The sequence below is a fragment of the Durio zibethinus genome, chromosome 11, assembly GCF_047325235.1.
Source record: "Durio zibethinus cultivar Kanyao isolate XHJ-2024 chromosome 11, ASM4732523v1, whole genome shotgun sequence".
Taxonomy (NCBI): domain Eukaryota; kingdom Viridiplantae; phylum Streptophyta; class Magnoliopsida; order Malvales; family Malvaceae; genus Durio; species Durio zibethinus.
In genome coordinates this window covers 8,457,901-8,485,380 of record NC_143172.1, presented here as the reverse complement: position 1 = coordinate 8,485,380, position 27,480 = coordinate 8,457,901, and the positions used below count along the sequence as shown (strand labels likewise).

The window sequence follows — 27,480 nt, the reverse complement described above, 5'->3', positions numbered from 1 at the left end:
TATTAATTATCTACAATGGGGTCCTATCATCTCTTCTCCTGCCCTTATGTCAACTTTTACAAGTACCAAGCAAAAAAATATGGACCACTTATTACCTCTTGATTATACAAATGTTTACGGATTTGATTAGTCGTTTAGACTCGTAAAATTAATGCGATTTGAATTGAATATAAATATTATATTTATTTTAAGTTTAGGATATTATTGTTTTAATAGATAATTGCTTTTATTCAATTCTAATTTTCAAGTATATTTTGAATTATTGAATTATTAATATAAGATATTTCTTATTATTTTGAAAATAAATAATATAATTCAATTGATAAATCGTATCCACTCTAATTTTAAGGGTATCAATGTATACCTTAAACTCTTGCATTATTGTATTCAATCTTGATCTTGAAGTCGATCAAGAAATGTTTTACTAGTATTCAGTCCACTTATATTGTTAAGGCCTTACCAATAAATTTTTTAATTGATTTGAACACAAATCAAAATCAATGTTTTTATTCAATTTTAGATTTTTTTTTTGTTTATGATTATTAGTGATTGAATCTTAATTATTAAAATTAAAATTTTAATATTTTACCAATAGAGGTGTTGGCCTTTGGTAAATAGCCTATGATGGTAGAAAAATATGATAAGATCTAGTTCTATAAACTTTGATTTAACTATAATGCCAAAGATATCATGAAAATTCCTATTTCATAAAAAGGACTCACCCCGAAAATTTCCACTATATAGTAAAAAAAAAGAAAAAAAAAGAAAAAAAAAAAGAAAAGGGTTTTATGAGAATTGTACAAGGGTAAGTGTAATTTTTTACGTTTCTCATTCTATGATTGGCTTGACCCCTTTTCACACCTTTTTATTTATGGAGAAAGATTTTCACGATGACTTTTGAGATGAAACATAGACATCGATTTGGAAACGTTTATCACTTTAGCAGTTGATGAAATGTTATCAGTTTTAAGTGTGGATTGAAAGCAACATGTTTTATCTAACCCACGGACTTGAGTTTGAGAGAGAAGCAAAAGACTAATGAAAATCAAGAAATGTGGTCAACCAACTTTCGATAAGAAATCCCAACTACTAACCCCAATCATGAGACTAAAACATTTCTTCACATTTCATTAACGTTTGGTGTAACAAATATTATTTTATTTTTTTATCTTCCTCCATTAGTATTACATGTTCAATGTAAATATTACTATTTTTTATATATAAAATGAAATATTTTCTTTATTTTACTTTAAGAAATCTAGTCCATTGAAATTAGTTAGCAAGTGTTCATGAATTATACCTTATTTGGCATCAAATTCAGACTAAATCCACAAATCAGAACTTTAGAAATTATTAAAAATATATTATTGTTTTTGTTAAAAAAAAAAAAGAAAAAGCAAAACAAAGTTTTGATCAGGCAAGCCCAAAAACAAAGGCTCAAGCTTCAACCCAAAATGGTGTGAGCTTGTGGGCTGTCGTGGTACCGAGCAAAGAGACTTGATGAAGCTAGTAACTTTTCAAGTCTCAGACGAAGCCCAATCACTCCTTTTGATGGCCATGGGTAAAAAGACGGTCCATGCGGACTGCTCATATCTCTTAGCTGATTTGTACGTTCGACCCACAACAAAATTAAAATATTTCCTGTAATGGTCCAGTTGCCCATCCATCCAAGTCCGTTCGTTTTCCTTTCGTGTTTACGTGTCAAACAGGGAAACGAGAAGGGACAGTTCATAGCTGGCTATACAGTTACAGTCCACTATTCTCAATGCGTACCCAGTACGAGAATTTAAACAAGTTTCTCTCATTTTCCTTTCACATCAATTCTCTCCTGAACAAACGTGAACTAGCTTGAAAGCCATGGAATCTAGAGGCTTGAAGACACCGTTTGTGTTTGACAACGAAGATCATGATTCCTACAAAACTTACCGTTTCAAAGTCTTGTTACCCAATGGGCTAACTATGAAAGACAATGAGCCAGAAATCACGTTTCAATGTTTCATAGGCTTGATCAAGGACGAGTATAACGTCCTTAGACGCCAATCAGAGTAGTTTAGACGGAAAAGAATGATAAATTGGAAGAGTGAAAAGTTATATCTTGAGGATGCAAACGACAGGAAAACCAGGAGCCGAATCAACTTGCGGCATTTTCAACCTCATTAGTGTCACTTTCTACGCCTTCATGTAAGTAAATTTAGTCGCAAAGTTGTATATGTCTTTATTACCTGTTTGGTTTGCTGTAGAAAAATGTCAACATGACAGAACAAAAACATGTGTTTTTCCTTACTTATTTGTTTTTTTTTTTTTTAATAATCAGGATGGTTCTGGAGAAATTTCCAATACTTTTGAGGTATTGTGTCCTATTCTCTAGTGTGCATTGGTTTGTTTTATTTATTGATTAATGATTATTAGTTGCAAATTAACCTGTCCTGTTTCCTTGTAAAACTCAGAGAGACCATAAATATAATTTTTTTTGGATGAGTTTTGTTGGTTTGCAGAATATGTGGGATTTGACACCAGATACAGATTTGTTAAGGGAGTTACCAGAAGAATACACTTTTGAAACTGCTCTTGCTGATTTGATTGTAAGTTTGATCAAACTACAGAGATTGTGAATTTTGTTTTACCCTTAAATTGTTGTTTTCTTTAGGCCCTTATGCTCTTCTACTTGTTTAACAGGACAATTCCTTGCAAGCAGTATGGTCAAACGGAGACAAAAATAGGAGATTGATAAGGTTTGAATCTACTTGTAAAATTGATAATTTATGTCATTATGCTATTATTCTGCTACATACTTTTATTGTGTGGCTTTATTTTGTTTTTGGCTGGACTTTGTTCTATTATGGAATAGAAATTACATTCAAATAGTGAATTGGAGGTGTAATGAAAATGCGTTATTTGATTGCACATGTGACTGACTGAGATTATTGATCATGAGGAATGACACCTGCTTTAGAAGTATGATTTATTCTCACTATAAAAGTTGTTATGACTAACAAATTTTTTCTATATCCAACAATTATGTTGACATATTTTGTGGCTAAGAACTTGTTCGAAATCTGTCTTGTTCAAATATTAATTTTTTTTTCTTTTTTATATTATGTTGGATCTTTCTAGTGACCTGTGTGTGTTTCTCTGAAATCTCTTACACTCTACCATCACAATTATCTTATAAAGGCATTTTGCTGCGGCCTTTTTATGTGTTTTTGGAATGTGCGTGCATACATGTGTTGCTTTTCTGCATGTAACAAATTCAATCTTCCTTTATAAATATATGTCCTCACTCCTCATCAAATAATGTTTACATCATACTTTAGATGGCCATCTTTTTTTTTTTTTGTAGTGTGAATGTTCTTGAGGATAGAATCTCAGTTTTTGACACTGGGCCTGAAATGGACAACAGTGATGAAAACTCTATTGTGAAGTGGTATGTTATATAAATTCTTTTTGCTTATTTATAATTATGTTTTTTGTTTTAACTTATTGGGTTGGGTTACTTTTCTTCTGTAGTTGGCTAAGACAGAAGTTATCCTATAATAAGTAACGTATTCATATGCTAGAGTTTGTGAGCAGCTTTTAGATGTTTTGTTCCTCGACCTCATGAAAAAAAGAAGAATACTTGAATGCGGGAAGCCTCAGCCTGCAATTTACTTATTCGTAATTTAAATGTCAGTACAACTTGCTCAAAGTTTAAGCATGAGTGGGATCTTTTTTGTAAAGAAACATGTGCTGTACACTTCTAAAAGGAATTTCTAAAATTTTAATATTTATATTCTAGGGATGATTAAGATAATCTCCTATTGTCTAAAGAGAGAAAAGAAAGAAGAAAAGGGAATTGCTGAACTCAAAGAAAACTATCCTCAATTTTAACTCTAAATTAATAGTTTGCACCTGATTCCATAATTTTCGTCCCATTTTTTAATCATATCTTATTTTTATCATTTTATAAAGATGGACTTCTTATAATGTTGAGAGTGTAGTGGCATGGTTGCATAATTTCTTAGCAGTGATTGTCATGTAAATTTAGGAAGAAAGTTGATTCTAACATGCCCATCTCATAAATTTCAATTACTGGTTCTGTTTCTTAATTATCGTTTTTCTTTGGAGTCTTGCTAACGAATTTAAGTTTGTTCTGCTCATTTATTCAGGGGAAAGATGGGTGCCTCTCTAAACAGGTTATCTAAAGTACGTGCAATAGGCTGCAAACCTCCATACTTAGCGGTAAAAAATTATGTGAAACTCTTTTGTTTATATCTTTTTGGTCATACACATTAGTATCTCTGTCTGAAATGCACATAATTGGAGTTTTCCTTTTATCTTTGTGCTTTTAATTAGTAAAATTTTCAACTGACAACTTGTATGATGCCTGAAAAAAATAAGAGATGTCTAATGCAAAGTTAGTTGCCCCCCCCCCCCTCCCCTTTGTTCAATCTTTGATGAGGCATCATTTACCCATTTTACTAATTGTGGGTTGGATTTCTTTTTTATCTTGGGTTTTACCATCTATGTGTTGATCAAAATCAGTTATATGTTGTTGTAGCTTTTGCTCCATAACAGTAAGTGAATCATTAATGGTGTTTGCTTGGGAAATTTATCTATAGAGGTGACTTTGTGAAAAGGATTATATGGTGATTTGAAGCTTTTCGATATTTATATCAACCTGTTATGTACTCTGAAAGACAGAAATCTTTCGTTTATCTTTATATCATCACTGGATTTGCTAGTTAGAAACTCTTTTTTGTAACAATGCAGCCCTTTTTTGGCATGTTTGGATATGGAGGACCTATTGCATCCATGCATCTAGGGAGGTATGACCTCTTTGACAAATTGCTCATGCTCCTTCCTCTGTTTTCTACTGATTGAATTATGTCCTCTTGATGTAATGGATTTTTGTGGTTAATTTTTTCCTGTTCTCGTATAGCTGTGCTATAGTTTCTTCAACGACCAAAGAATCCAAGGAAGTTTATATGTTACATCTTGCACGACAGGCTTAACTCAGCAATTCTGGTTCTGAATGTACTTGGAGGGTAAGCAAGTTCTCTTAGCGTCAATCTTCCCAACGAGTTGATTCTTTTCACTTCCTTTTCTAATTTGCTTTAGATTTATTTTCTATAGAAAATTTCTCATAAGTTTGTTGCATTATGTTATCAAAATCTTTTTACTTTAAACTGATGGCAGCATTAAGGATCCTTCAGACGATGAAATTGCGAAATCACCCCTGGGGAGCTTTACAAAGGTTTACTCTGCTGCACCCCTGGGGAGTTTTTGAGGCTAGATCCTGCATGCTTGTTGCCATGTTCCCCATTTATTATATTACAGGTTGTGGGCGTAATGATGGTACTCTGTTGTGAATTTGTTTTCTTCTTTTTTTTTTTCTTTTTTTCTTTCATGATCTTCTATTTCTTCATTTGCTGGGATAAAAAATTTGGTGCTTATTGTGATATTCCAGTCACCATGGTTATTTAGGACTGTTGTCCATTTCACTGTATGTGTGGCATTAACTTGCTTGAACCTGTGTAACTGGTCAAACACTGTAACTCTATATATTCAGCAGTTCAGATTTCAATGTTATCATACCCTCTTAATAATGATTATGGCATCTTAGTATTAATGAAGAAATTTATGAAAATTTTATTTATGAATTCTTAAGAAACTTTCTAGAGTACAAGAGTGTATATATAGCTAAAATATCAAATTTGGCAAATCCCATGATATCTTAGAGATAATAACAAATCACCTAAAAATCCTCTAATAAAAAATGAAAAATACCAAGTAGGGATTTGATCAATGAACTAAATCCTAACAACCAAAAAACTAAATGAATGACACCTAATCAAATTTAGTTAGGAATCGGTTTTCTACACTCCCCTTCAAGTTGGGTAGTAGATATCAATCATACCCAACTTGGACTTCAAATTCTTGAAATTGCCATGATGAAGAGCCTTAGTGAGGATGTCGGCTGTCTAATGTTCTGTTGGAGTGTAGACCAGTTTGACTACGCCTTCTTCAATCTTTTTTTTGATGAAGTAGCGCTCAATCTCTACATGTTTTGTTTGATCATGATGAACAGGGTTCTTGGCAATGTTAATAGTTGCTTTATTATCATGAAATTTCTCAGCTGACTTCTTCATTTCTTGTAGCATTCTCTCAAGACAAATTCCTTCACAAATCTCGTGAGACATAGCTCTAAATTCAGCTTTAGCATTACTTCGAGCTACCACTGCTTGTTTCTTGCTCCTCCAAGTAACCAAGTTGCCCCAAACATATGTACAATACCCTTTAGTTGACCTTCGGTCTATCATAGAACCAGCCCAATTTGCATTTGAGAAAATCTCCGCATCTCTATTTAGTGCTTTTCTGAAGTGCAACCTTTTGCTCGAATTTTTTTTCAAGTATTGAAGGATCCGATATACTTCCTCCATATGTGTCTTTGTATGATTTGTTCATAAATTTGCTCACCATACTTACAAATAAGCCAATGTTAGGTCTAGTGTGCATCAAATAAATTAATTCTCTCATAAGTCTCTAGTATTTGTTTTGGTCTGCAAAAAGACTTCCATCTCCGATTCACATATTGACATTTGGGTCCATCGGAGTATCAATTGGTTTAAACTCGAGCATTTATGTCTTTTTGACATCGAGTTGGTGAAGAGGCCAATTTAGGTTTGCAGCAAGTGGTAGTAACACACGGACAGAATTCAGTTTTGCTATAGGAGCAAACATCTCCTTATAATCAATTTGGTAAGATTGATTGAACACCTTAGCCATGAGGCGAGCTTTGAATCTATTCGCACTTTTGTCTTTTTTTGTGTTTGATAGTAAAAATCCACTTACATCCCACTGAACTCTTTCTTCCATGAAGATTAGTAATTTTCTATGTGCCATTCTTTTCTAGTGCTTGCATTTCTTTCATTACCGCAGCCTACCACTTTGGTTGTTCGAGTGTTTCTTGGATGGTATTCAGTATATAAACATCAATTAATAATGTAACCAGTACTCGGTAAGTATGAAAAAACCCTTCATAGGAAACAAAGTTACTAATAGGCTGTTGAGTGCATGATCTTACACCTTTTCTTAGAGCAGTGGGCTAATCAAGATCACTAGGAAAATCATCAGAGATAGGTTCAGTAATTGTGTTACCTGTTTGAATTTCAAAAGTCCTTAGATTTGGTTTAGAATCTTGATTTTGTTTCGGAGATATACAGGTCCTTATCTTTTTTTGGGATTACAGTCTCCTTGAATATACAATCCTTTCCTTGGCTTTTGTCTCTTGCACGGTTTTAAGAGATTTTGGAGACTTAGGATGAATAGTTGACTTAGAAGAAGAAAAAGAAGAATTATTTGAATGGAAATTTGAATTGGAAGACAAGTAGATTAAGGATCAGATGATGGCTCAATCTCCCAAAGTTGATATTCCTTAGAACTCTCCCCTTGAATATCGGCTATGGGATAGAATGGCTAATTCTCAAAGAAGGTGACATTCATAGAAGTGTAAAACTTTTTGTAGTTGGTGAGTAATATTTGTAGCTTTTTTAGTTAGGTGAGTAACCAAGAAATATACACCTGAGTGATCTAGGGTCTAGTTTATTGTGTTGTTGTTGGTGTATATGAACAAAGGTAGCGCATCCGAACACTTTGACTGGTATGGAGGTAATGATTTAGACATGAGGGTAGGTTTTGAGAAGTGTTTGGTAGGAGGTTTAGAATTTTAGTACTCGAGAAGGTATCATATTGATAAGAAAGGTTGCTATCAGGATTGTCTCTCCCTAGAAATGTTTTGGGACATGAAAGGCTAGCATAATAGATCTTGCAAAATCTTGCAACTACCATCAGGTGTCTATTCTTCCACTCAGCAACTCCGTTTTGTTAAGGAGTTTTAGTTAATGAGCTTTGATAAATAATTTCTTGATATAACAAGAAAGATCCAAGAACTGAGTGATAGTATTCTCACCCATTATCTGTTCTGAACACCTGAATTTTTGCTTGAAATTGAATTTGCACCATCTTGTTGAAATTTTGAAATATTGAACTAACCTCTGACTTGTCTTTCATGAGGAATAGCTATGCAACTCTGGTGTGATTATTAATGAAGGTAACAAACCACCTAAAGCTTGTAATATTGTTAACTCTCGATGATCCCCAAACATCACTGTGGATCATAGAAAAACGATGATTGATTTGTATGGTTGACTTGGATATGAATTGCGAGTGTGTTTGGAAAACTGACAAATTTCACATTGATAAGACTCGAAACCTTTATTGAATAAATCAGGGAATAATTTGTTAAGGTACAAGAAATTTGGATGTCCTAAATGATAGTGTCATAACATGATTGTATTTTTTTTATTCTTACTAGAAGATGAAACCGAATAAGCACTCTTCCATGATTGTCTCATAGATTCTTCATCTCTAAGGAGATAGAGTTCGGCAAACATCTTAGCATTACCAATCTTCTTCCTTGAATCTAAGCCTTGAAATTTAGTCTTGTTAGAAAGAAATTTAGTAATACATTTAAGATCTTTAGAAATTTTACTAATAGACAAAAGGTTGCAATCTAAATTAGGGACATGAAGAACAGTAATGTCTTTTGAAATAATGACTGAACCTATCTTGACTACCCAGAAGAGTGACCCATCTGCTATTCGAACTGTGAGGTTTTAAAAAAATGGGCCGTATTCATGGAACACCGATGCATCATCATTCATGTGGTCTGATGCACTTGAATCAACAATCCAAGATCATGATTTTCCATTTTGCACAAGGAGAGCATAGAGAGAGTTACCTTTTTGTGCAACAGATGTTGTGTTTACAACTGACCAAGTGTTTTGAACAGATTTCTAAACAATTTTCTTGTGGTGACCTGTACCCAACTTGCGAGGTATTATCTGCTTTGACCTGAAAGTCTCATGGTTTTGTCCACAAAAAGTGCCTTACAGGTCTGGGTTTAGATCTATATATATTATATATATATATCATACTATATCCATACATTCTTCCAATGTGGGATTGTAGGTGTTACAATCTCTCCACCTTTAAAGCTTGACGTCCCTGTCAAGCGAAGTTCAATCACAAGACCAAGATCACACAAGATGTTGGGGTCTTAGAGGTGGCTCCTTATTGTGTAGCACTTAATGACTCTTCCGGCCTCACTGTGTAGCACTTAGTGATTCCCACGATGTAACACTTGGTTTTTGCTAACTGGTGATCACTCTAATACCATTTGTGGTGATTCGCAACCAACCGTGAGGTATTGATCACTTTGACCCAAAGGTCTCACGGTTTTGTCCCACAAAAGGTGCCTCACAAGTTTGGGTTTAGATCTCTACATATATATCGTATCATATCCATACATTATTCCAATATGAGATTGGAGGGTTACAATCAACGAGTTTCAATTGCTCTTTACTAAACAGGCTTGATTCCAAGGGTGTTGGAGTTGTCTTGGTGGTGGTAGAATTTCCATGACTCGATTCTGAGTAAAATGTGGTTTGTAGTTAGCAGGTTTCGCATGGATTTGCCAACAATTTTCCCGTGTGTGTCCTGCTTTCTGATACTGGTCACACCAAGGTTTGTTACCTTTCTTCTGTCGATTTTCACCACCTTGGTAGGATTTTGGTCCTCGTGCAGCAACTGTTGAATTTTCTATCTCTTGTGGATTGCATGATGTTTCTATCATCATTTTCCTACTTCTCGGATGCTGTATAATGGCTTGATGCTAAGAATTCTTCCACAAACATCATCAAGGCTCTTGTTTAGACCAAATAGAAACTTATAAACTTGGTCCTTCTCCATTATTTTCCTATATTGTTGGCTATCGTCGAGCACTTCCTTGCTATTTCTTCAAAGATATCTAATTGCTTCCAATAATGAGTTAAGGAATTAAAATATTCCATGATGGAGGAGTCTCCTTGCTGCAGGTCATGTAAAGTGCTTTTGATCTCGAATATTGCAGACGTATTATCTACATTGGAGTAAGTTTCTTTCGCAACATCCCAAATCTCATTGGCAGTTTTGTAATACATGAAATTCTCACCAATCTCATTGGTCATAGAATTAATCAACCACGACATTACCATGCTATTCTCCAACTTCCAAGTGTAGTACTTTAGGTCATCCTCGTTGGGTGAAATAACCATTCTCGTGAGATAATCCTCTTTACTTTTTCCACAGCCAAATAGCATCGCTGATTGAGACCATTGGATGAAGTTTTGTTCATTGAGTTTGTGACCAGTGATAAACAAAATCGGGGATTCGGACACACTTGTGTTGCTGGCCATGGCATAGATAGAAAGATAAAATATATATATATATATATCTATATATATATTTATAGATTTTGATGATTTATGATGAATGCTCTGATACCATGAAAAAATTCATGAGAATTTTATTTATAAATTCTTAAGAAACTTTCTAGAGTATAAGAGTGTGTATATATATATATATAGCTAAAATATCAAATTTGGCAAATCCCATGATATCCTAGAGATAATAACAAATAACCTAAAAGTCCTCTAACAATAAATGAAAACTACCAAGTAGGAATTTGATCAATGAAACAAATCCTTTTATTTAGGAAACAACCAAAATAGTAAATGAATGACACCCAAGTAAATTTGGTTAAGAACCAGTTTTCCACAATTACCCTTGGAATTTATATGGGGATTTTAACTGGTTGTTACTTTGTGAATAACATAGAATTACACAGATGGCATGGCTAATAAATCCAGTCTACTGATTCAGTTTTTTGGTTCAGAAGTCGGAATGGTGCAATGATGTCTCAATGATTCAGTTATAAGTTTCTTTTACTGAATTCTTGGTTTTATTGAAATTAAAAATGGGCATCATCTTTTATTTGTTTGGCATTTTTGACAATTACAGATAGCCTTATCTGCCAGATTGGCTGTTTTGTGCACATGTATTTATGTGTTTTTACATTATTGTTTATGTTGGAGTCTAGCTTTCAACTCCTAAGTGTTTAATTGAATTGCACTTTCATCTATTGTAGACTTCTTTTTATTGGTGACTTTTTCAATTTCAACTTTATAATCATACTAAATTCTAATTTGCCTCTCATACTTCACTTTGTTGGCCTGCAGCGTGATGAGTTGTCCGAGGTTCGCAGGACTACTATACCTGTTGAGTTCCAGGTTTAGTCATTTTACAGTAATCTCCTAGATGTTAATTTTGACACGCATTTTCCAGTTTCTCCTAATTGTTGAGTTATTGCTGACCTTGTGTTAAAATATTTTGGGAATATTGAAGGAAGTTATTGCTGTTTAGGTAAATGGTGTTGATTTAACTGAAATTCAAGGCGGTGAAACTGCAATCACCAACTTGCTTTCTTGCACTGGTCCTGAATTTACTGTACTGCTTCACTTTTCCCTTAAAAAGGAGAAACTTGCAACCAATGCTTTGGGTAGTCATCATGTCTTGCTATTTTACTGCTTTAATCAATTAGCAAACTTGATGTTGATGGAAGAGCCACGTTTTCCTGATGTTAAGTTGCTGAGGTTTTATGTTTACCTTGTTTGAAGGCTTCTCAACAAGCAAATGCTCGCCTCAAGTGTATTTATTTTCCCATTCATCAGGTATTTATATGGGGAAATTCCTTTTAGTAGTTAGGCTCTGTGGAAGTATTTTAAATCATATTCTACAGGGGAAAGAGAATATTGAGAGGATTTTGGAGAAGTTGGATACTGAAGGATGTGGAGTTAGAGAAAACTTTGAGAATTGTTGTTGTGTCTCAATTTGTCGTCTTGGTCGTCTACTTCCAGTTGCTCGTTGGGTTAGTTTCATATCAAACTTGTGAATGTAAAGTGGTTTTTGTCTATCATATTTGGTACTTTTGGTGCCATCATTTTAAAGAATTTGGTAATTCCCCAGGAGATACTAATTTATGTTTCAAATCATCAGTCAGCTTTTTCTATTTCCCCTTGTGCATGTCTAAAACTATGTGCTATTTTTATTTTACCCTTTACCTTTTCTTTCACCATTTGGTTGTGCATCTGTTAATTGTATAATTTCATATACATTAGTGCTTCTTTGTGGTGTGCTGCTTGACTCAGAACTCCAATAACTAATATATGATGTATCTTTTTCACTATTGGCATTGCTTTCTTTTATGGATTTGAGGCAGAGAAAGGGAGATAAGTCCCAGTTGTTGAAAAGATGTTGCTTGAGAGTTAAATGCTTCATTGGTAGAGTGGATTAAATTTATGCGAAAGTTGCTTTATATGCATACTTCCAATGTTTCTTTTTCAAGCAAGAACCTTTTTGTTGCAGAGACTGATGTTCAATCCAATGCCATCAAAGGTTAACAACTTTGAGTCTCCTACTTTTTTCTTCACTAGCATATTTCTGTATTTGTCGTGGCTTGCTGTTATGTCAATATCTACTGTTTTATTGGAAGTTATCAGGTGGCTTGCTTTTTAAGTTGTTTGAGACAGTATCTTGATTTCTGGATGTGTTTCCTTCGCTTCCTGCTTTATCTATATGGGAATTGTGGTTCTTATGTGTGCACATGTGTGTGTATGTATGGTGCAGTTTGTTATGTGGTGAAATTACTAATTCCAGTAGTTGGTGGCGCTGTTCTGAATCAGTTACAGCAATAAAGGAAAATGTGTTATATCAACTGTATGATTCCATTGTTGTCTTGAGAACTTTTTCTGTTCTTTTTTGTCCAAGGCACTTTTTCTTGTACAAGGTCAAAGTTTGTGTTAAAAATTTTTTCACCCCCTGTCAGCTGGCTTTGTACTTATTCAACTAGTAAGGAAAACTGAGCTAGTTGCAGCAAGAAGTTCCTATATTCTCTGCTCAAAGGCAAAAAGGGCACTCATACTTACTATATACACTTGCAAACATATGGTCAAACCAACATTATTATAATTATTGCAAAAGATTGCTTAAAGAAGCCAAAGTAATTATCAGATGATGGATTAAACTAGTATAATTAAAAATATAATTTTGTTGTGTATTTTTCCAGACTGATTTGGCGCACCATAATCCTTTTTCCATTGCTCTAAAGAACTTCAGCTATAGGCCTCAGGAGAAAGAAAAAGGTGAACTTTGTTTTTGGTTTTGCTCGATGCCACTCGGTCTATGATCTTTGTTAATCCAATAATCTTGAATCTGTAGATGTTGATGTTGAAATTTATAGATCCGGCTAACAATTAACATTTTTGCAACTGGAAAGGGAGTACCAGCATTGGCTTCTTCAAATGCATGACAGTTATGATGAAGAAATCGAGTCTGGTGAGGATCAGCCAATTCTTGTTGTCAGTCCTTTGAACAAGAAGGCACTACGAATCTCATCTGACGGTATGCATTGTCTTTTTAGTAGTTTGATGTAAAATGCATGTTTGATTGATTTTTTATGTTTTCTTGCAACCTCATAAGTTTGGTTTAGACAGTTTAATAGAATATGTTAAATCAGGTTAGCTCTTGTTTTTGTTTGTTAATATTTTTCTTTCCATTCCATAGCTGATCTCATTTACTTGCACTGTTGCCTCTTTTCAAGTTGCAGTTATAGGGTTCATCAAATTCTGACGAGAAAGGGAGGGTTATGGAAAAGTGGCCAGAGAATCAAAGTTCTCAAGGGTGCATGTGCAGGGTGTCATAAGAACAATGTTTATGCAACAATAGAATATTTTTTGATTGAAGGATTTCAGGGAGACTCTGGTGGTAAGCAATATATTAAACAGTGAAAAAGTCCAATCTACCATTGTCTTCTACTTCATTATTGAATTTTGTACATTTAAATATTCTTTTGATTGTTTAATGCTTTCATTTATGTGTTTTGTATAGGAGAAGCTAGGATTATACGCAGGTAACCTTGTTGCTATTTTTCTTCCTAAATTTCTTGTAGGTTTTTTGATCTAATACCTCATTGTTTACTTATGATATATGTCCAGCTCTAGTGTGGAAGGCCACTAGATGTAGAAAATGGCTGTATCCTTTCTGTAAATAGTGGTAATGCGAGTTTAAATATTCAAAAGTCATTATCTCTTCCAGTTAATGTGATTGATGCTGGAAAGGTTAGCTTTTACTATAAGTTCTTATATGCTCAGATACCTTTTTTCAACTGCTTCATTTGGGTGAGTAACATGCTGAATTCTGAGTCATTTGCAGTGCATAGCCATTGATGATTCTGATTGGGAGTATCATCTTAAGAAACAATGTTGGAAGACTCCCTCAAGAATTGACTTGCTGAATGTGAAACAGTGTCAAGAGTTGGAGGTTGATGGGGTCAGTTGATAATTGACTGTGATAGCTACCTAATACTTTGTTTTATCTGCTGCCCCAATGATTTTTGGCATTTTCACAACAGAATGGTTAGCCTTAAAGATTACGAATGTCAAAATCAAATTGCATGTGTGAAATGCATGCATACACACGTACATCTTCCGACATTTTCTTTGCAAAACAATTTGTTATTTTTCTCCTTCCTGTTCTCTTAGTACAAGCATCTTCAATATGCCTGATTTTGATATTACTGGTTTCTTGTCTTAGGCATTGCCAACTGATGTCACAGTACATGCTGGACAAGCCCCTCCAAAGGACATTGTGGCTGTTCTTCGTCCAAGTTGTTTTGGTTTTTCTAGTGCTTCAAATGACTTGAACCAGAAGGACATTGTGAAGATTAATATAGAGATGTCAATGGATGTCAAATTTAGAGGAAGAAAGAACCATCAAGATAAACATATTTTCTCACTCCGCATTACACCTTCATCCTGTAAAGGGTTTTATGGCTTATATATATTCTCTCTTGGTTACAATCTCCCTCACTTGTTTCAAGAAGCAGGTGCTTAGACGTTTTCGTTCCACATTGTGAGTGATTCAGAGACTTTTTTTCTTTTATCTTTTTCCTAGTTTGAGTTATATAATCTTATCTGTTTTGAAGTTTCTTCTGACCATGCAATCTAATGGAAGCTCCACATTAATTAGGAACATTCTGGTTGCCAGAATTACAATCAAACACTTTGGGTACTGCCTTCAAAAAAGGTTGGAAAGTGGCAGCTTCTGGGTGATGAAAAGCTTCCATCTTATAATTTAAAGTAAGGGAACTTGAGGATATGATTTCTGGATATTGGATGTTTAAGATCTCTCTACCAAATCAACTTTAATTATATATCCACAAATATTCTTTCTAGAACTACACTGTGGTGTGGTACCACTTAAGAATATAACTATTGAAAATATAATAGAAGTTTGAAATGGGATCTACATTATTGTTGTTAGTTAATAGTTATAGTTTTTCATAGCAGAAACTATATTCAGAATATAATTTATACCTCTTTCACTCAATTGTCATTTGACAGGGTCAGTTCATGTTTTCCACTCTTCTCTATTGCATGCTATGACATATATGACAATTGGATGCCATTTACCTCCATTATTAACTTCAAGATCTAGCTTATTATGAATGAAGATTTTCTAGTTGATGTGGCGAAGATGAAGCCATTTCTTTCTTCTGGTAAGTTGGTCCTTAATATTAAGGTATGTTTCCTTCATGAATCTTTTTGCCCTTTGAAAGACATTACATTTATATGCCTAGAAATGTGCAAGTAATTTTCTGTGCATTTGTTCTCTTTCTTGGTTTTTCCTAATGCTGCAGGATGTCATGATTGAAACTAATGAGTTAGACTAAATCCTGCCACATTATGCGGCCACCTTGCTGATATATTTCCAAGATGAGTCAGTGTCAGTTTCTGTTGAATGTCAAGGTATTCTACTCTATATTAATCAGTCTGCATGTAAAAGCATTAGTACTGAAATAAATTCAATCATTTGTTTTATAATGCAATGATTTTTTTTGTGCACATATCAGTTACCCCTGGAGCTTTACATCATTTCAAAGCCTGTTCACAACTTCTTGGAAATCAATTACTTCCAGGTTTTATAATTGAGCAGTTTGTGCTAGAGGTGCTACTTTCTTATCATTTTAGTGCCCTAGCTTTGCCTTAACAATGATTAAATTCATGTTTTGATAAATTTTTTGGTTCTATAATAGAGGGAGACCCTCCTTTCATTTGCCATGTTTTCTTATGCCTTTTTCTGTTATTGTCTCTCTGTGTTTGCCTGGATTGTTTTTAATTAATTATAATAATGTTCAAAATAATTTTGTAAATAATATACAGTTTGGACAAACCTAAAATTCAAAATATATCATTGCTTTCCACAATATTTTTGAGTTTGAAGTGCAAAAACTTTCACTTTTCTTAAGGCATCCAAAATGTTTCACTACTTATAATCTGCCTGCCATCATATGGTAATTAATACAGAGCTGGCTTCAACTGCTCAAGTAGATGTCTCCATTGAATTTATGATCTACTGAACTGAAAGATATAATGAACAGGGGGATCTTTTACATAACATAGAGTTTTCTTATTTTAATGATACTAGGAAGTATGAAATTTTGTTGAATGTTACAGGATTTTCTTTCTCATTTTAACATTCCATTTGAAAGAACATGTCTCTCTTACTCTGTGTACAGAAATATCAAATATTCGTACATAAGCAACCACAATTATACCATACTTGAGTCAATGTGGAATAAGACTGGTCACAAAAAATACTATCCATTTGTAAAATCATTTGTCAATGTTTTATGTTTTGCACTAGATTTCATTAATTTTCAGATAATAATAATAATAATAATAATAATAATAATAATAATAATAATAATAATATATATTTCTAAAATGTGAAATTGACTTTCATCTATCTCAACTTTGAGTACCTTTTGTCGTAAAGGTTATATATTGGATAGCAAGTTGTAATTGTGGAAAAACTAAGAAATAAATCAGTGTAGAAACTGAATGTATATTGAAAAACTGCTTATTGAGAATTATACAAAAATCTTAGGTTTATATACAACAAACTAGGGGTTAAACTAGGAAACTAAATCTTCCTAAAAGATTAATCCTATAATTGAGGGATTGTTTATCCTAATTTTAGGGATACAAATACTTAATTCTAGAGATACAAATATAAATATACAGATTACAAGATTACAACTGGCTGTAAATAAGTGTTTTCCCACACTTCACCTCAAGCTGGTGAATAGGTGTTTTCCATTCCCAGCTTGGAAATAATTTCTTGAAATGTTGCACTGCTGAGACCTTTAGTCAACACATCTGCAAGTTGACCCTTGGTTGATACATAAGGTGTACAAATCAACCCACTGTCTAGTTTCTCCTTTATGAAATGCCGATCTACTTCAATGTGTTTTGTTTTGTCATGTTGCATAGGATTGTGTGCAATGCTTATTGCAGACTTGTTATCACAGTAGAGTCTCATTGGTCCATCTCACTTGATCTTCAAGTCTTCTAGGATAATCTTTAACCATAGTAGTTCACAAATTCCTTGAGCCATTGCTCTGAACTCTGCTTCAGCACTTGATCTTGCCATCACATTCTGTTTTTTACTCCTCCAAGTCACAAGATTACCACCTAAGAAAGTGCAGTAGCCTGAGGTGGATCTTCTATCAGTTACTAAACCTGCATAATCAGCATCTGTATATGCTTCTAAAACTAACCCCGAATTTCTTTTGAATAAGATACCTCTCCCAAGATTGGCCTTCAAATAGTGCAATATACGGTAGATAGCCTGTAGGTGCACTTCTTTAGGACTATGCATAAATTGACTTACCACACTCACCGCATATGCTATATCAGGTATAGTATGTGAGAGATAAATGAGTCTTCCAACTAATCTTTGGTACATCTCTCTATTTACAGCAGCATCTTCATTAGCTTCTCCAATTTTATGATTAGGATCTATAGGGGTATTTGCAGGTTTACATGCAAGCTTCCCAGTTTCCTTCAGAAGATCCATAACATATTTCTGTTGTGAGATGAAAATACCATGCCGTGAGTGAGCTACTTCAATTCCTAGGAAGTACTTCAATCTCCCTAGCTCTTTTATCTCAAATTCTCTAGCCAAACACTGTTTTAGAGATTCTCTCTCTTTTTCATCATCTCCAGTTACAATTATATCATCAACATACACTAATAGAACTGTGACTCTCCCTGAATCAGAGTGCTTGATAAACAATGTGTGATCTCCTTGACTCTGTTTATATCCCATTGCTAGCATCACTTTGGCAAATCTCCTGAACCAAGCTCTAGGAGACTGTTTAAGGCCATATAAAGCTTTTTTCAGCCTGCATACTTTGTTTGCTTCTAGATGACCTCCAAATCCCGGTGGAACCTTCATATATATTTCTTCTTCCAAATCACCATGTAGAAAAGCATTCCTTACATCAAATTGTTTAAGCTGCCAATTGTAATTTGCAGCCAATGATAAAAAATCCTAACTGTATTCATCTTGGCAACGGGAGCAAAGGTTTCTTGGTAATCCACACCATAGGTTTAAGTGTAGCCCTTAGCCACTAACCTAGCTTTATACCTTTCAACAGTACCATCCGCCTTGTATTTTACAGTGAAAACCCATTTACACCCTACTAGATTTTTTCCTTTAGGCAATTCTACCAGTTCCCATGTCTGATTTTTCACTAAGGCCTCCATTTCTATTTTCATGGCTTGCCTCCATTTCTCACTGGAAAATGCCTCGGATAATGTAGTTGGAACAAAAATAGTGTTTAGGCTCACAAGAAAATTTTTGTGGGATGGTGAGAATTTTTCAAATAACACAAAATTAGAGACTGGGTATAGTGGATGCTTGGTACATTCTCTGGTTCTTTTCCTAATGGCAATAGGCAGATCATAATCACTAATTATAGTTTTAGGAGATTCATGCTCATTTTGAGAAACAGCGTCAAAAACTGTAGTTACCTCATTTCCAGAGTTAGAATCAGGTTCTTGGACTAGCACTGGTTCAGGATCTGGAACTTTCTTTTTTGAGTACACCTGTAATTCCTTCATAGAACAAGAACAATATTATCCTTTGTCACATCTTCCGTATTTGAAATGGGTTCAGACTCAAATTCAGTGTTTGACTTGGGCTCAGCAGAAATAGGTTTCGACTCAGAAGAATTAATGGGTGTAAATATTGAAGAAAGGGGCAAATCAAGCAAAAATAAGTCTTTATCCTTATCTTTCATGAATGAAGTGTCCCCCTGAAGATAATGTTGAGTAAAAATTATTTTATTTTCTTCAAAAGTGACATCTGCAGACACATAGAATTTTTTGGTAGGGGGATGATAGCACTTATATCCTTTTTGAGTTGAAGAATACCCCACAAAAATACACTTAATCGCTTTTGGATCCAACTTTCCCCTGTTATGACTATGAACATGAACAAATGATGTACAACCAAATATCCTAGGTGTGAGATTGTTTGTGGTATTGAGTTTGGGATAAAATTGTGAGAGTAGTTTCATAGGAGTTTTAAATCCCAAAACTCTTGAAGGTAACCTATTTATAATGTGTGTGGCAGTGAGAACAGCTTACCCCAGTAAGATTTAGGTACATTTGCTTGAAAAAGAAAGGCTCGGGTTGTGGGTGGTAAATGGCTATTTTTCCTCTCTGCCACTCCATTCTGTTGTAGAGTATTAACATAAGATGACTCATGGACAATCCCCTCTTTTTTGAAATAGGTGGAGAGAGTCTAGTTGAAGTAGTCTCTTGCATTATCAGACCTAAATCTCTTGATTCTCACTCCAAATTGATTTTGGATCATATTTTGAAAGCTTAAAAATACACTATTCACATCTAATTTGGATTGAAGTAAAAAAACCCAAGAGACCCTGGTACAATCATCTATGAATGAAACAAACTATCTCGCACCAGAAATATTAGGAATTGTAGAGAGACCCCAAATGTCACTATGAATCAAGTAAAAAGGAGTAGAACTTCTTTTGTTACTGATTGGAAAAGACACACATCCATGCTTTGCAAGTTTGCAAATATCACAATGAAAATCTTCGACATTTAATCCTTTGAACAAAGAAGGAAACTTGTTTCTCAAAGTTCCAAAAGAGGGATGTCCAAGACGAAAATGATAAAGCCAGATTTTGTCTTTATTGGAAGATTTTTCAGAAAGAAATGACAAAGGTAAACTATTATTGATGTTACTTGTGTTATTTGATGTCTCAAGATAGTATAGTCCATCTTTCTCCTTAGCAAGTCCAATCATCTTCCCCGAACTCTGGTCCTGAAATTCACAATAAGAGGGATAAAAAGTTACTTTGCAATTCATATTTCTGGTAAGTTTTTGTATAGATATCAGATTAGTAGACAATCCAGGAACATGAAGAACATTTTTGAGAACAAACGAGGGATTAACTTGAACATCTCCTAATCCTGCCACTGTAGTAAGTGAACCATCTGCAACAACAATTTTCTTATTACTAGGACACAAGTTATATGTAGTAAACTTTTGTGAGGAATGTGTATATGGTTTGTGGCTCCTGAGTCAATGACCCAAGAACTCGTAATAGGCTTAGCCAAGACATTTAATCCATGAGAACCGGAAGCTTTACCTGAACTAGAAGCCTTACCCAAAGAACATACCACAGTAGGCTTTTCAAGAATTTTCAATAAGTTTTTCAGTTTTTCAATCTCTTCCCTGTCGAACTCTCCTTGTTTCTAAGACATCTGTAGTACTCCAGTGATTTTTCAAGTTGACATTTCCTCAAATTGGGTGGTAGTGATATCTTTCTTTGAAAGGGTTCGGCAATGAAGGCCTAAACAGGATTCGGCAATGAAGGCCTAAAATAGAAGTCAGCAATGAAGGTTGAAAATTTTGCTTCCCAAGAAGAGCCTAAAGCTCTGATACCATGTGGAAAAACTAAGAAATAAATCAGTGTGAAAACTGAATGTATATTGAAAAACTGCTTATTGAGAATTATACAAGAATCTTATATTTATATACAACTAACTAGGGGTTAAACTAGGAAACTAAATCTTCCTAAAAAACTAATCCTATAATTAAGGGATTGTCTATCCTAATTTTAGGGATGCAAATACTTAATTCTAGAGATACAAACATAAATATACAGATTATAAGATTACAACCAGCTGTAAATAAGTGTTTTCCCACAGTAATATTTGATATCTTGAGTATCTAGTTCATGGAGGCTCTTAATAATTCAAGTAACTGGTAAAGCCATTGTGAATTGAAATAGTAACACATAGGGTGTAAGATTGTAATCTGAAATTGTAGATTGGACATGTGATCTTCACATTGCTAACATGGTAATGTATTTCCATCAGATGTTTGATGCATATGGCAATCATGTTGTAGAAGGCTTGAAAATTCAATTCCACTTGGATGGTTTTAGCATCCAAGGTCAGATAGGCTCAAAGTATAAGGTTAGGTTCTTTAAACTGCTCTGAGTCTGCACTCTATGGAGACAAAAATGTCACACTAGTTTATAAGGTTAGGTTCTTTAAACTGCTCTGAGTATGCACTCTATGGAGAAAAAAATGTCACACTAATTTATGCTGCATGTTTAAGAGTTTTAATGAATTTTCTAATATGAATAATGTGGGAATAGCAAAGAAGGTTGGGTGGCAATGCTCCAGGATTCTGTGTTTCAATACTTCAAAATTGACCTATACTGTTATCTTCTTTTATGTTCAATTTATCAACTTGGTTGCTGAACTGAATGATGCAATATATAATTTGGTGTTTTTCTAAGTTTGATGTTGTAGTCAAAAGGTTTAGACTTATGTGCCTTGGTATTACGTGGAAGAGAATGTCATTGTTCTTATTTTTCAGTTGACACTCTGAGCATGATGCAGAAAACTGTCAGTCAAGTTTAATGCTTCACTTTTTGAGATCTGAGGTGATTGTGTTCAGCACATAATGTGCATGGCCTGATAGCAGTTTTCCAAAAATATAGGTGGATGACCATGGATGCATTGACCTTGGGGGCCTATTGAAAGTAACTGCAGGTTATGGAAAATCAGGCATATACCTTCAGGCTTCAGTTAACTGGTCTTTCTTGGTGAAGTGGTCTTTTAAAGAAATGAGAAAATTTTGATATAAATTTCCTTTCTATATTCACAACTAAATCATTTGTTGTTAATTTCAGGGATTCTATTATTATTGGTATTTTCTGTTAGTTTTTCCAGACTGCTGTTGATAGTGATTTCCTCATATTCACCAAATAATGATAGTATATTTTATCTCTGTGTATTTTTCACATGGTTAAAATTTAAGGATTGACTACATAACTTTGGGCTCTTATTTATTTATACGGCTCTATGTGTGTGTGTGTGTGTGTGTGATCATACTTATAAAAGAAAAAGGTTAATATGAAAGTAGCTGATTATTTGTATTCTTTTTCTTTTGGAGAAGCAGTTTATTTTATTCTCTCTTTTACAATTTATACTTGTGGCAAACTTTGTACTAACATCTAAAGTTGCAATTGCTTTCCATTATATGAGGAGAATGCGCATGGTGTCATTGTAGAAATTTTGCAGAAGGTGACTATTATGCATCTGCATGTCTTTGGGGATTGACAAAGATGCTTCTTAAATTCATACTCAAAAACTAACCACAACATTGGAACATAAGTATAAATCAGTGAATTATAAATCTTAGTCTTTTTAGTTTTTTTTCTTGCATCCCTTGCACCTGCAGCATCTCTCTCTGTTTTACATAATGATGAAGTAACTTTCAAGCAAACATTTCAAACTGAGGAATGGGAGCTAAGAATATCTTCAAGGGTCAGTAACTATTTGCTACTGTTTTTCATCATCTCTCATATTCCTCAAATTCTGTTACTATTTTTTGTTCTCAGGTACCTGAGCACTGCATTGCTGGTTCTACACTGAAAAATTTAGGTTTTGAAGTTGTAGACTCCAAAGGGGCTATTGATAAAACATTTCACGCTGATGAAAGGTGTGGCAAATAACATAAGCTAACAGTTAAGTCATAATCATTTAAAATAGATGATTCTGTATGCTATGCATTCAGGCGTGGCTTCTGCTACATCATTTCTTTTCCCCTTCCCCAAATTGAAGGGCCCCTTTGTTTCAAAGCTTGTCATTCTCGTTACACTGAGGTATATTGCAATGTCAAGGTTAGACAAATCTTGTGTGTCTACTTTGTGAGTACCAGTTCCACATCAAATTTGCTGATTTCATTGTGCGTGCTCCAAAAGTTGAGTCCAATGAGATTGAGGCCCCCTCTTCAGATGGAAAGGTCTTATTCTTGCAGAACTCACCATCTGTCAATAATGACAGTGTAGGAAATCTACTGTCCCTAGTGACATACGAAATGGTAAGGCATCCTGTCCCCACATATGCATTTTTTCTCGATGTAAGTGCACTTTAATTGCTAAAGTGGACTGCTTCTGATGCAGGAACTAGAAAGTGAATTGTGCAAATATGGTGGGCGCATTGCCAGATGTGAAAATCAACTGAACAATCTTGATTGTCAGAAGAAAAATGGCGAGAGCTGTATGTCTGGGTTGCAAGGTTGTTTTTCTAGCAAGTTTTAGTTTTTTTTTTTTTTTGTTCTCGTTTCTGAAACCAATCATCTTTATAATGAAAATGATTGTTTACTACAATGTAATGCTTGTTGGATGATATACCAAATTAGTTTCTTTTTCCTATCATTTTGTCTTTCAGTTAACGCTGTTTTAATTTACATTTGCATTTTTCTGTGAAACTTCCTCATCAAATCAAATGTATAGGTTAACATAATAGAATGTTTTAAAATGTTTTTTTTAATTCTCTTCATGGTTCAAGGTATCCAATAGAAAAAAAGAAGAAGAAAAGTTATGTTAGAGAATCATCAATTTAAAATCTCAGTACCAGAACAACTTTCAGTTCTTGAGAATTTCCATGATGTACCATATGCCCCGCAGATGTTTTTGATCTTGTAGTGATAATAAATTTTGGTATTAGGCCACCGATTATGCAAAAAAACGTTTGAGTTTGGAGCTTTAACTTATTGTTTTGTTGTGCTTTTCTACTTGTAAGCTGTTTATGTTAGAAAAGATGAAAAGATCAGGTAGTTAATGTAAGAAGTTGTTTGTCATCAACTTTTTGCAGCTTCTCTGGAACCTAATTTATTGAACAATCTGGACTATTTGTCCGCAAAAGAAGAAATGATGAAACTGATTGAGGGAAGAGATGATTCTGCGGCTGCTATTCTCTGCAGTCTCACTCAAGGACCAGGGATGCATGTCCTGGAAGATGTAGTAGGTGTGGTAGCCCTACTTGGAACAGTTTGCACCATTAAGCTTAGCAGGTTGTCTTTGTCTTGTTTTTAAAGTGCAGCAAAATGGAATATTGTAAAATCTTTCTGTAACTTTTAACTCTTTGTTGATTTCAGGATTTTAGCTGAGTACTTGGGTGAAGATCAAATGCTTGCTGTTGTGCTCAAATCCTATGCAGCTGCATGTGCTTTTGAGCAGTATGAGCGTGATGGAGAAGTTGATTCCAAGTTTGGTCTTCATGCAGAAGCTACTGTACTTGGTAAATCCATAAGTGGCAGATTTCATGTTGTTTGCCTTGAGGATGTACGGTATTGCATAATAGTTATTGGTTTGGAAATGTTAATGGTGATTGTTACAACTATTCTTATAGACATTGAAGACTGGGTCTTTGGAAATTGAAAACTTTGTGGTCAATGATGTTTAACGGTGAATCATGCAGGCCTTACATCGGAGAGGTTGACATCAGTGACCCTCAAAGGAAGCTAGTCTTACCAGATCCTAGGTTACCAAATGGAAACCACCCTCCTGGTTTTATTGGTTATGCGGTTAATATGGTTAACCTAGACCATCCTCATATAGATTACATGACTGCCTCTGGCTGTGGTCTGCGGCAAACTCTATTCTACAGACTTTTTAGCAAGCTTCACTTGTATGAAACAAGGGAACATATCGAAAATGCTCCTGCTTGTTTAAAACATGGTGCTTTGTCTCTGGATGGAGGGATTCTAAGAAAAAATGGTGTTTCATCTCTTGGATACAGGTATTTAATACTCTCTCTATATATATGTGCATGTGTGCAGACACGCTTTTGCATGTGTATGCATACATGTATAAAAACAATGGTGAGGAGCCAGAAATGTGTTGGGATTTAAATTGGTTGTCTAAACAAATTTATGAGAAAGACTTTGAAGAGTGTGTTTCTTATGTGCTTCATGTCCAAGGATTGATATGCAAAATTTGTATGGTTATGTGAATTATTGTTAAAGTCAACTAGAACAATGATCTAATGTATAGAGTTGGCTTATAGGAATCTGGAAATATATTTTCCAGTTCAAATGCATGTCTCTCCAAGAAGCAAGGAAATCTCGGAACAAATTAAGGCAAAGCAGTTGGAGCTAAGCACAATCTTGAAATAAATGGAGAGAACAAGTGAAAACCGTGAGAGAGCTGTCAAGAAGTTGTACGAGGAGAAAAAGAAGTTGCAGAAGTGCTTTGACAATGCCGGTCACGATCAGGGATTATTACTCACAATATGCCTCCAATACACCCAAGGGTGCGCAGCTCCCTCCGAGGTGATTAAATTTCTCTCACCTATGGCTGTTCTGTATAGAGTATGGTAACTTTTGTCAAAAGTATCGTTGCTACTAAAGTTCATACAGGTTAAAAAGCTGAAACATTTTAAAGATCATAGCTTACACTTCTGACTCATTTGTATCTCAAAATTCTAACCTATATATATATATTTGGGTTGATTTGGCAATAACTTACAAATGTATGACACAATCATTAAAATTTAATTTTTTTTCTTCATTATATTATCTTAAATATTCCAAAACTATGACTCGTGAAAATTAATAAATAGGTAGGAGGTTTAATATTGTGGGAAATATTATCCGGTATCTAATTGCATTTATGTAAGTGATTTTTGAAAGAAAATATGTAATTAATGTATTGTTTTTATTTTGATTTTAGTAAAAATAATATAATAAATATAAAATTTTAAATAATATTTAATTTATTTTTAAACAATGCTTATAACATAAACATATTTTAATCTGACCCTAAAATTATATTATTCACATTACAAAGTTTATTAAAAATTTAAGAATATCTCCCAACATATAACAACCTCAACATAAAATTAAATAACGCAAATATATATTTTTTACTTCTATAGAGGTTTTTTTAAATTTTACAAAAAAGGACAAAGATTCGGAGGAAAATTGTCTGATTTTTTGGGTGGAAATATGATATTTGTTGGCTTGAGTTGCCTTTGTTGGCTGGCGTTGATAACTAGATCAAAACAACACATTGGTTTTAAGCATCATAAATATGAAAACTTATTAAGAAAATACATGTATTTGTAAAGATAAGTTTTATAATTATGATTTACATATAGATCTTAAGTACAAATATAGTAATATTAGCATAAGTAGAACTGTAAATAGTTTAATATATTTAACCTTTTTTTTTTTTTTATAAACTTTTTATAAAAATGGATATTATAGAAGATAAAGTAGATTTGCTTGTAGAAAAGATGGACCAAAGACATGTTCCCCAGATACATTTACAGACTTTGGACATCTTTATTATGGTAATGTTATGATGAATGATGAAAAAGCTTCATCTTCTTTATCAAAGGAGAAACAAAAAAAACTTGATTTCAACTTTTATAAATATATAATTGAAAATTTTAAGTATAAAATGAAAAAAATAAAAAATTCGCAACGGATTGATTATCTTCAAGCAATAGAAACCCTTTATAAAGAACATAAAGGAATCTTTATTAAGTACAATTATAATTATATGCTTAACTATGACACAATCAGTGTTAGTAGTGAAGAAGCAAATAATGATTTAGTAGCTGATAATTTTAAAATTCTTACTACTAACACAGTAGTAAAGGATGAACCAGTTTCGTCAGATGAAATTACATCAGATAACACTGATATTTCTAAAGATCAAATAAATTCAGAACCAAGTCAAATTCCTATTCCTCAAATAGAGGATAGAGGAAAAAAAGCATCTGAAATATCTAATCCAGATATTGATGATATTTTAAGATTTCAGATTTGCTAAACCCAGATATTATGGATTAACATTTACCTCATTTGAAAGAAAAATATTCTCACCTAAACAAGGATGGATAAAACAAACTTCTGAATTTGGCCAAACAAGTCAAGTTAAGATCGAAACCCCTGTCATCGATTCGTTAAACAAACGAACGGTTTCACAATGTGGTACTTATTTAGATCTAACCAAAGTCCTTTTCAAAGACTATGAAAAAACATAGAGGATTGGGCACAATCCATGTCTATTGTTGTCACAGGTTATAAAGAACAATGGAACAAAGAATGATTCCATAATTACTTTTGTGGAACATGAAAAGGTGATGTCCTAAAATTTCTTAAAAAATGGAAAACTATAACCCTCGGAGAATAGCAGAAATCAACGTTGTTAGCAGCATGAAATATTCCTCAATTACTAAAAGATTTAACCCAAATATTAAAAAATGAGTTTTGTGAAAGTACATAATCTCTGGATCCCACACAAGAATCTTAATTTATTTTATCAAAGTTAAAATTATGTGATATTCAGAACCTTGATAATTTCTCTAAAAAATA

At 33.9% G+C, this 27,480-nt stretch overlaps 1 pseudogene across 1 annotated transcript; it reads left to right on the top strand.

Annotated features, from left to right (window-relative positions):
- The first annotated feature begins 1,578 nt into the window (after positions 1-1,578).
- Positions 1,579-25,619, top strand: LOC111289381 (structural maintenance of chromosomes flexible hinge domain-containing protein GMI1-like; annotated as a pseudogene). Its single transcript, XR_016346305.1, has 36 exons — positions 1,579-2,181; positions 2,315-2,347; positions 2,496-2,582; positions 2,677-2,732; positions 3,341-3,424; positions 4,146-4,218; positions 4,750-4,805; positions 4,919-5,022; positions 5,163-5,316; positions 11,097-11,147; positions 11,281-11,427; positions 11,535-11,588; positions 11,657-11,784; positions 12,106-12,312; positions 12,983-13,058; positions 13,135-13,321; positions 13,523-13,680; positions 13,804-13,825; positions 13,925-14,033; positions 14,128-14,244; positions 14,509-14,826; positions 14,944-15,053; positions 15,318-15,495; positions 15,614-15,722; positions 15,827-15,921; positions 21,177-21,275; positions 21,809-21,875; positions 22,552-22,637; positions 22,712-22,812; positions 22,888-23,193; positions 23,276-23,390; positions 23,970-24,168; positions 24,253-24,320; positions 24,384-24,444; positions 24,576-24,896; positions 25,164-25,619. The product of XR_016346305.1 is annotated as a structural maintenance of chromosomes flexible hinge domain-containing protein GMI1-like (transcript).
- The last annotated feature ends 1,861 nt before the right edge of the window (positions 25,620-27,480 follow it).